The sequence below is a fragment of the Fukomys damarensis genome, unplaced genomic scaffold, assembly GCF_012274545.1.
Source record: "Fukomys damarensis isolate Sample0158 unplaced genomic scaffold, DMR_v1.0_HiC HiC_scaffold_2, whole genome shotgun sequence".
NCBI lineage: Eukaryota > Metazoa > Chordata > Mammalia > Rodentia > Bathyergidae > Fukomys > Fukomys damarensis.
The window spans coordinates 40725037-40735862 of record NW_022900914.1 but is presented as its reverse complement, the minus strand read 5'-3'; the positions used below and the strand labels follow the sequence as shown (position 1 = coordinate 40735862).

General features: G+C 38.9%; 1 long non-coding RNA gene across 3 annotated transcripts in view; it reads right to left on the bottom strand.

Annotated features, from left to right (window-relative positions):
* The window catches only part of LOC104852187, a 16676-nt gene extending 8181 nt beyond the window's left edge, over window positions 1-8495 (bottom strand). The window contains exons 1-3 of one of the 3 annotated variants that reach the window (XR_777442.2): window positions 8342-8495; window positions 5865-5918; window positions 3642-3757 (exon numbers count right to left, since the gene is read on the bottom strand). This is a non-coding gene — a long non-coding RNA (uncharacterized LOC104852187). Of the gene's footprint in view, window positions 1-3641; window positions 3758-5864; window positions 5990-8341 lie in introns of those variants that run through there. The other 2 variants (XR_777443.2, XR_777441.2) reach the window with 2 other exon arrangements.
* Window positions 8496-10826: the final 2331 nt, after the last annotated feature.

Here is a 10826-nt window from a genome sequence, read left to right as displayed (position 1 = left end):
ATATATAATTAAATGATTAAATGATTGTTTCTTATTGAATTGCTTGAGTTCATTTAGCTATTCATGGGTATTTATGGAGTCCATCCTTTGTTCTGAGAACTGGAGATACAAGATTTAAGAAAACACAGCTCTGACCTCATGAGATTCCCTGCCTTCATAAGGGAAAATACATTGCAAGATACACATTACTGTGTATCTTCTAAAACTTTATTAGGAGTAGAGAAAATTTTCTACACCTTAATTTTAAGGTTGTAATTGAAATATGGTTTTGCTGTGTGATAAGGAAACCTGTTTGGTCCTTGAAAATTGTAGGAATTAATTAGATGTGGCTCATCAGGGAGATGTAGAGAGCATATCTCTACATGGAATAGCTTTCTGAAAAGAGAAAGGCCCCTACTAAGATTTTTGGCTCTTTTGTACCCAAATCCTAGTGATACCCTAGAGATTTCCTGTTGACTCATAGCCCAAATCTAAATATTATCTTGGACACTCACATTTGAAAAAAAAAAGACCTTAGAAACAGACAGGTTTTGATATTTCTTTTGGAAAGAGCACTAGAATAAAGGTTCTAAATCTTCTAATTGTCATTGCTGATGCAGCTGGTTGTAGAAATACAATAGTGAACAGGCAAGGACTGAAGTTTCCAATTACCAAACCTCAGAGAGATACTACACATCATATTTCTCCAAAAATATGGCTGCCAGAGCGTGTGATTTGATTCTGAAGACATCTATGACTAAATAATGCTGGTAATGGAAAGTGCTGAAAAGTTATAAATAAAATGTTAAATAATACAGTACAGCTAATTCCCCAGGTGTTGTTTCTATTCTCAAGTAAGGATTTACATGAACCAAGTGACAGCACACAGCTTTTCTGTGGGTGTAAATCTCTAGAGATAATGTTCACTCACATTTGCTTATGTCCTTTTACTCTAGTAGTTTCAATAACATTATTTCTTGCTTTGTCATTTCTCCAATCCATATCAATAGCCTATTCTTATAAATAATTCAGCATCTGTCTGGGCTTTGTTTGCAATATTATCTTACATGATGTTATGTATGAAGAGGGAGAAAAATGCAAAGCATTTTTGAAAGGCTAGTAATGCTTAAATATAAGAAAATAATGTTTCTTTCAATCTTTCGTGTTTGCAAAGTGGTTCTGCCACAGTTACCTCCAAACTTACACTAAAACTTTCTCTTCCAGAAAATCTGGTTTCATAGACTCAAGCCTGTTGTAAAATTTGATCTAACTGGAACCTGATAAGAAAGTCTAAACCAACCCTACGCACCTGCAGAAAGATCTACCACCATGCTTGTAATTTCTGGGAAGCTTACATCTATATGTATGTTGAAATAGGCTTCAAAGAAGGCAAGTATGATCATCTTGCAGTAAAGACATACTACAGAGACAAGCAGGTTTTTTTTTTCAAAAATAATTTGGGGATAACATTGTTAGAATTTCCAGGGCAATTCAGGGCTCAGAACTAGGAGTATGAGTTTGAGATACATTGTTGAAACATTGGTGCCTTACTTCCCACAATACATCCTACATATCCTTGGTGTTGTTGCGAAGCTCACCACAATTACAACAGACATCCAATCTTCCAGTTTCTAAACAGAGGAAGACAAACTGAACACTGAACAGAGTCCATTTTGGAGGCATTTACTTACACCTCTCTTAACAACCAATGACTAAGAATATAACTTTTCTAAATTAGGAAAGCCCACAAGAACCTAGGACAGGCATTGACTCAGAGCCTTGCTCTGTTCCTTCTGCTTGAAATGCTGTTCCCTCCCCACCTACACCCACCCTCACTTCCAATCTAATTTTAACCCACCCTTAGGGTCTCAGCTTTCCTGACAACTCAGAAAAGACAGGGAACCCAGTAATGCTCTCAGGATGCTCCCCATCTCTACTTTGTGGTATTATCTGTGTATGAGTGCGTGTAAGTGAGTGTGTGTGTGTGTGTGTGTGTGTGTGTGTGTGTGTGTTGTTCATTGTTGTTTGTTTTTCAAGTGAACATAAAGAACCCACTGAAAAGTATCACTGGAGAGCCAGGTTCAAGGAAGTCATTCAGAAAATATGTGAATGAATAAAATAATACATGTGAGTGAAAATAAAAGTTAACATCTACATGTTTGTTTACTACATGCTAAGCTCTGAGCAGAATGTCTTACACATGAGAATGAATGAAAGGATGACCACAAAAGCAAGCACTAAGAAAATTAAAAACACCTGAAATAACAGTAGATCTCAGAGCTATGCATCAAGGTTTTCTTTTTACATAAAATTTAAGGGAAAGTTTCAAAGTTCATAATAATGTTATTTACCTAATTTGTAGACCAGGAAGAAAGTAAAACTGTATAGGTAAACTGCTACCCTGAATGAAGCAGTAACAGTGGCCAGAGAAAAGATAGATAAGAGGCCCAAGATAAATGTACATTTTCACTCAGATTCTCATAAAAGGTATGTGACCCAAAAGGGCTAGAAATTAAATCTGTCTCTTCTATTTTGCAATTTGCATATTCTGCTCAATACTTTTTGTCCTCTTATTTTGTTATTAAATACTCTCTGCAACATCCTTTTAAATGGCTTTGAGAATCCTACTGTATGCATGTGTCATTATTTATCTAAAAATTCCCCTAATATTAGACATTTAGGTTTCTTTCAAGTTTTGGGCTGTTATCAATTTACAGCTACATCTCCACACATGTCATTGATTATTGGCTTTAATATATTGAAGAGATCAGTTCTATTCAAAGAAAACACAACTTCATACAGGATTATTCTACTCAGACCTGAGAAGAGAGGCTTTAATTCAAAGAGCACAAAGCTAACAAATTCTAAAAATTAACATTTAATTGCATTTTTATTTATTTGCATTGAATTGCTTCATCGTTTCTTCATTTTACTTCAATCAAAGCAGCAAAATGTTATCGATGCTAAATTGAAAAAAAATATGAACGTACCATCTGGAATGGCAGAATTTTGCTTCTATGAAAGTAAATAGTCTTGACTAAATATTTAAAATGCTCATCATGGTATTTCGGCTAATTCTGGGGAGTTTTTTAATGTATGCAGTTGACTGACACTCTTATAAAGCAGTTGTATGCCTCTCTGCTAGGTTTCCAAGAAAAAAAATCTCAAATTATCTACATTAGTAAGAATTTGTAAATGTCATATTAAATATTTCTTACCACCAGAAAGGTAAACCAGGCCATTTACTGGCTTTCCCGAGAAAAGTGCTTCTAAAATTAGCCTATAGCTGGGTGTACTATAACTTAAGGATGAAAAGAATCACTGATTCTATACACAACAGGATGCCAGGGCTGTATGAAGTTCAGCTCTGCTCCTTTTCCTGAAGGAGATAAAGTTCTTCCAAGTTTAATGCTAGAAATAAAAAACTGAAAAGCCACTATCATTCTAAAAGAAATTTTAAAGTGCAGGTGAATTTCAAGAGTCTCTATTTTTCAAATGCAACTGTATCTCAGGACAGCCAATGAGCTGTACTGAGCTTGGTCTAGGGTTTCTGTTTGTGATTATCATGCCTCTGTCAGGTTGGTCATCACATAAAAACTTTATTTTAAAAAGTGATCCTAAGCTCAGAAAACACTAGTCATCCCCAGCCTTTAAACACTCACCATGGGCTTTCATCTTCAAATGTATGTGTTTGCTGGGTAAATTATTTAATGGATATGACAAAGGTCTTGAGGCTGCACTTGGATCCCATATAACAAGGTCTGATGGTCAAATGATCCTGGGGAAGAAAAAAAAAAAAAAAAGCTCAGTAGACAGAGTTTGTCTCAAAAGTGTATCCCATTTTAAAATTTTGGACGATATCAGAAGAAGCAGAGAAGTGGGTTTAATAATCTCTCTTTCTGTTTGTCTCTCTATTTCTTTCTCTGTCTCTGTCTCACTCTGCCCCCCCATTGCTCTCTGTCTCTCTCAAAAGTTCAAGAATTTGCTGTTGTTCCAAAACCAGTAGTTCTCTTCCCTCTAGCCCACTGTTTAAAGTCCCTGGATCATGTTTTCAACAACACACAGAACCAGCAAATGCTTTGTGAAGAGTGATAATTGCTCAGATTGATGAAGGGAAGCATGAAGACCTACCCTTCCCTTTTCCTTGGGTACCAGTATTCTCTACCAGTGCTTTTCAGCTGTGCTGCTCACTCTTCCCAGCACACACTATTTAAGCTTCCTTTACTGGTACAGACTCTTTGAAGACCTTCTCTTTATATCCCTAAGATAATTAAGTATCTGAAACATTAGCCGCATCAATCAATGCCACTCAAATAGAAATTAAATTATCCCCGGCTTCCAGCCAAATGGAAGCTCTTTCCTTTAGTAGGACACACACACACACACACACACACACACACACACACACACACACACGAACAACAGAGTCCCAGGAAGCTGCTTTGCTACAAAATGGGAGTGGGGAGGATCCTAAAATGAAAACATAAGCCAAGGGGTTCAATAGAATGAGGTAACATTTTACTTTTGGAGAGCTGATTCCAGGCAAGGTAAACTTGACTCTAGCTTTGTTCACAGCACGAAGTTATATCATGGATAGGCACAGAGACCAAGGAAGATTAGACCTGCTATATGTCAGGCTCCTGAATGCATTTATCGAGAGCCCAAACACACAAATTTCTCTAATCATTAACGTTATTCCACTGTGGGAAGACTCATTGTTAGGTCAGATGCCATGTTTAATCAAAATGTTAAGTGTGCTTCTCCAATCTAATAGTGTAGATCTGTATGTGACCTTCACACATTCCAAGCCAGAGAGTGAAACATTAGTGGCCTAGAAGAGCCGTAACCAGTTATTTTAACATTGGTTGAAATAGTAGCATATTCTAAAGGCCAAGATAAAACTGTGCCATATTTCAATGCAAAGAAAGTAGAGTGGGCAAGGGTACAAAAGTACTCAAGAGTAAGCTTTGGCACAGAGAGAAGGAAACATGTAAGTGGAAATAACTGCATTCTTAGCATATAAAGGAAATACATAAATACCCATGTTTTGTTTGTTTGTTGTTTGTTTTTGATACCAGGGATCAGACTCTGGATCTTGCACTTGCGAGGCAGGCAGAAGAACCACTGAGCTAAATCCCCAGCCTTGCATACCCATGTTTATTGCAGCACAATTCATAATAGCTAAATCTTAGAAGCAGACCATATGTCTATTAACAGTTGAATGGATAAAGAAAATGTGGGATTTAAACACTGTGAAGTATTACTCCGGCATAAAGAGAGGAAAACTTGTGTCTTTTGTAAGAAAATGGATGTACCTCAGGACCACAATGTTAAGTGAAATAAATTAGACACACAAGTTTAAACAGCACATTGTTTCTCTTATATGAGAAACAGAGTAAAAATAAAGAGCAAAATAAAAGATAATATGCAGTAGGGAGATGGGCGGTTCTCAAAGGAGAAGGGGACCAAGAAATGGAGGAGAGGAATAGAGATTTAAAAAAATAAATTGGGATGTGTCATATGCATGTATTAACTTCACATAAGGAATGTAAACACCATGTAGTGCAAACATGTACAAAAAAAGGAAGGAAATTAAGAGATGGGTGGAGAGGGGAGGGAAGGAAGGGAAAATAGATGAAGAAAGGAATTAAGATGTGTAATACACATATGCCTACTTCCCAGAAGGAATGTAAATATATATTACAATCTGTACTACTAAACTAAAATAATTTAAAAATGTAGGCTAGTAAAGGCAATTGAGTCCTATAGCAAATATAAAACCCTTGAAACTTTCTTACTGCTTTAGGTTGATATAAGTCAGAAGACTTTGGGTTGAGGAAAGCCAGGAATATAAAACCCATGATAGGATTCTAAATTACATTTACCAGTTTATGGTTTCCATTAACGTGATCAAAGCTGAACTTTTGCAGGGAAGTTTTCTGAATAACACAAGCAAGCAATTCTACCTTCAGACATTCTCAGATCTACTTGACAGCTTTGGTTGCACAATATCCTGTTTTGTTCAAAGTTAAATTTCACATTTGTACATGTTGATCAGCAAAGCAGTCCTGTATTCCTAGATTTCGTACTAACTCCTGACTGCCCTATGGGGACACTAAAACTGAAGTTTGTAAGGTCTGTTTCTTTTGCCTTCCCTTGAAGGCTCCTATTTCACTAAAATCTATCTCCCACACTTTTCTTGTTTTCCTTTACATAATTTCCCTGTGTGGTCTCGCAGGCTTTTCTAGATGCTGATGATTTCCAACTCTTGACCTAACTTTACTCACGCCCCTCTCCTGAGCTTTAGACCTTTGCAGCCAAATGCAGCCTGGCCATCTTCCCCTACAGGTACCTTTCCCAAACTCATCATGCACATTAGAGAGCTCTTCTCTGCAACATGTACTCTTCTTCCTCCATTCTTATTGTTTTTGTTACTGCTGCCAAGATCCATCCAATAACTCAAGCCAAAAGCTAAGCACGGTGCTATAAAAGCACAGAAGAGACTTCAAAGACAATTGCAATCTGCTATGGGGTAAGAAGGCAGGGAATGATTCCAAGTGACATAAAATAATTATAGAGGCACCAAAATGAGAAAAAGCATAATATGTACATTATTAGTCAGGACAGGATAGACTAGGCTAAGATAACAAAGAAAACTCAATCTCAGTGGCTTTTTTTTCCCCTCCTTTAAAATAAAACAAAATGATGCCAACTGGCCAGCAATCCTGCAACAGAAGAAACTCAAGATGCAGACAGTTTCTATTTTGCAACCCCCTATCTTAAAAGATTTGCATACTGTGTCACAGGGAGGACTTAGAGCCACATGCTGTTTCCTTGAACCAGAAGTGTTATAACTTCTGCTCACTTTTCTGTTATCAAGAATTCAGTCACTTAGTTTGATCCCCAGTACCAAAAGAAACAAAAAGAATTCAGTCACTTACTGGAGGCCAGTCAATCCTCCGATCTACCTAGAGAGGGGGATTTGAGGGCTAAAGAAAGAAAGACAGGGCCAGGGATTTAGCTCAGTGGTTCTGGTGCCTGTCTTGCAAGCGTAAGGACCCAAGTTTGATCCCTGGTACCAAAAAAGAAGACATATTTTGAACTACATGGGAGCTGGGAGATCAGTGCCAAAGTGGGCAAAAGCAAGGACACTCTGAGTTAGCCATTATTTATTGGGTATACATAATAATTAGAGGTAGTACTGGATGACTCAGAGGGCAGGGGCAATCTTATATTGATGAGGGTCCTGGGTTGATGAGGATGGTGAGATGGGCAAAGCATCCTTACAATAGTAGGTGTGATGAGATAGCAGGATAAGAAGGAATTTATCCTTCCCCAAGGCTAAACCTTTCTCTCTCTTTTTTTAAATTACTATTCCATTCTCAAAGAACCAGATGTCTTCAGCTGACACAATCTTGCTCTTGAGCATCACAGCCTCATGGGACCATTGAGGCCATAGCATGTGACCAGAGGTACATGGAGTTACGTTTCCACATACCATAACCCACTTGTGAGTAAGGTGACATTGAGCCTTAGACAGCCCTAATAGTAAATTATGAAATGATTTTCCCCAAAATCACATAGAATGGCTCTCAACAATCACTGTCACAATCTAACTGCAAAAGAAACACAGATGTATCTTCTCATCTACTCAAGAAAGTGAAATGAGGGCCGGGGATTTAGCTCAGTCGTTCGATGGCCTGCCTTGCAAGCGCAAGCACCCAAGTTCAATCCCCGGTACCAAAAAAAAAAAATAGAAAGTGAAATCATCTAGTAAATATATCTCATTTTCTCTACTGCAACATGTTTAGGGAGCCATAAGAAAACTGGCATACCTGGAAACCAATAGGGATTATGGGGCATAAAATGTGGTGCAGAGAGAAGGTGGATAGACAGTGCTAAAAAGACAGTAAATAAAACTGAAGCCACTGACAATCCAGAAGGACTGGGCGGGATCAGGAGCCCGAGTGTAGTATAGTGCTGAGTATAGTATGCCGGCTCAATGGACATTTAAAGATGGAACAGAGCACCAGGTGTGGTGGTGCACACGTGGAATCCCAGCACTTAGGAAGCTGAAACAGGAGAATCACCACAAGTTTGATGCCAGCCAGGGGTATATAGTGAGTTCAAGGCCAGCCTGAACTACATAGGGAGATTCTGTATCAAAACAAAAAGAAAAGGGCAAACACAAGGAGATAAAGTTAAGGGAAAATCTTAACAGTTCAAGCTTCTCAACAGGAAAGTCCCAAATAAAGAGCCAGCTCCTACCCACAAGACCAGCCTGAGTTTCCTAATGTTTTCAGAATCAGTGCAGTTTAGACTAGGATCCGGGACAGACCTTAAACCAAACTAAAAAGCTCACTGTGGTCCTGTGATCGCTGCCTCTGGACACTGTCTCTCCCTTCCCGGCTGCATCCCAGCCCCCTCTGCAGGTAAGCCTCCCTTTCTCTCTGGCTGCAGCCTTCTTCCTTGATTTTGGTGAATGCCGTTTCTTGTTCCTGTCTCTTCTGATAAGGCTCCGCCTACAGCAGTGTGTGCCCCAGCCCCACTTCAACTCTCCTTTGTTCTCAGCCCATCTTCCACCAGGCTCGTCCAATCAAAAGGTAAAATAACAACAACAAGAAGCAATACTAAGTGCTTACTACACACCAGGCACTGTTCAAGCTTTTTATACAGATGGCTTGTTTCACTCTCAGACCAAATCCATGCGGCAGGAGGTATGATCTTCATGTTCATAATGGAGGCAAGAGAGATCTAATTTGCCACATTCATAGAGCTTGCAAGGGGTCAAACCGGAGCTGGAATATCTGGTTTTTAACCACTACGCTATTCTACTAAATAAAGGATGAAGGTAGGGGGACAGAAACAAAATGGCTTCATGATTTTTTTTTTTTAATTAATGTGAGTAGTTGTTTAATCACGGAGAAGAAAGAAGAGGAGATGCCACCACGGATAAAAAGCCTATTATTCACACAGTGGGTATCCGTTTCTTTAAAAGGGTCACACTCCTGGAGAGAACACCCCAGGATTTTTCTCGGTGAATTTTCACTTGCATTGGCAGGGAGATTCAGGCTCTCCGATTGTAGCTTCTAGGCCCCGATTCAGAAAAGCCTTGGCAAAACCCCGCCCCAACAGGCACAATGAAACAGTCTGGAGCCGGCTGGGCGCTGGACGCGCAGTCAGCAGAGCACACAGAATAAGAACTATTTTTCTTTCCGCAGCTGGCGCAAACTTTCCGCGGTTCCCAGCGCCGAGCTTCTGGCCGCAGGCGGGGCCAAGTCTCCGGATGAATATTCATGAGCGCCTGGTGCTCTGCGTTCAGGGTTTCAAAGTCTCTAAAGGGATTGTTAAAACCCAAGGGGCTTCCTCCTAGGGAGTTAGAAGGAAGGAAGGAGCCGGTTTTTTTTGTTTTGTTTTGTTTTGTTTTTCAGGGCTTGCTTTTGAGGACTACAAAGAAGTGGGGGCACAAGGGAAAGGGAAGCTTGTGGTTGCTAATCCAGGAGAAGCCAAGTTTACAAAGTTGCTCCCTGCTCCTTTAGTTTATCAAGCCTTTCAATGTCCCTCCAACACAAACAAGGGCCATTACTGGTGTTTCTCAGACCTCCTTTTCTAGCACTGGTAAGCGGGAAAATAACTAGAACAATGTCTTCTCTAAGAATTAAGTGTTGTCTTCATAAATCTTAAACATCTGCGTTAGCAACCGCACCTCTCACCCACGTTCCTGGGCATGATGTTTTTAATTTTTGTTTGGTTTTGTTTTAAGTGTTTTTGTTTTTGTACTGCAGATTAAACCCAGGGCCTTCACACTGAGCTACACCCACTAGCCTTTTGTATTTTGAGACAAGGTTTCTCTAAATTGCTAAATTGCACAGGCTGGGCTCGAACTTGAAGTCCTGCCTCTGCCTCCTAATGTACTGAGATTATGATTGTGCAACACCATGCCTGGCCTGCTTATGTATTTTAAATTGCACACTTTTTAAATGAATCTAATCTATGATTTTTCCTACCTGTGTCAGTCTATGTTATAGGCTAGCAACTTTTAATTTAGAAATACATATATTCTTATATCCGCTTGAGATATAGTCAGGGGAGTAACCGTATGTATTTGGCTCTCTAATTTTTATTAATGTTACGATATCCCAACATAGGTCTCTGAAAGAGTAGATAAGCCCCAAATGCATTTCACTGATTTATGGGCTTTTTGGTAGATCCACTGTCTGTTGTTGCCATAAAAGTCCACTTTAGAAGTTACTTAACAAAAATTACGGGAAACTTTGCTGAGTGCCTCTATTCCATCAATCTGTTCATTAAGAGAAAGGCTCTATTTCTTACCTACAACCCAGAAATGGAAGAAATAACATTATTGGAAAGAAACTAAATAAAAAAGGAAGTATAGTGTGAAAAGTATTTAGACACCTTAAATGAAGACGGCCTCCTTGTCAGCTAATGAACAAATGTGTAGCTATAAGGGCCTAACCACTGTGAGCAGCCTATGAGATCTTATGGGGCATGGGGTATGGAACAAAAGACATAAACAAATATCCCAGTGGACACGGATTCTAGAAACTATAGACAAATAAATTTTCTCTTAATTCCCAGCAGAATTCTAGGCTGAATAGTTAAGTTGCTAGTGAACACTTTAAGAAGATGATCACTAGTAACCAATGAGAGTTCAGTAGGAACTGGTCAGGCCAAACTTTAGGGGTTTGTTTGTTTATTTTGTTTATTTGTCTGTTTGTTTGTAATGAAGTGATTTGACTTCCTCACATTTCAAAAAATGAACATCTTGCTAAAAGGACAGGCCTATCTCCTCACTGCTTTTTTTTTTTTTTTTTTTTTTTTTTTTT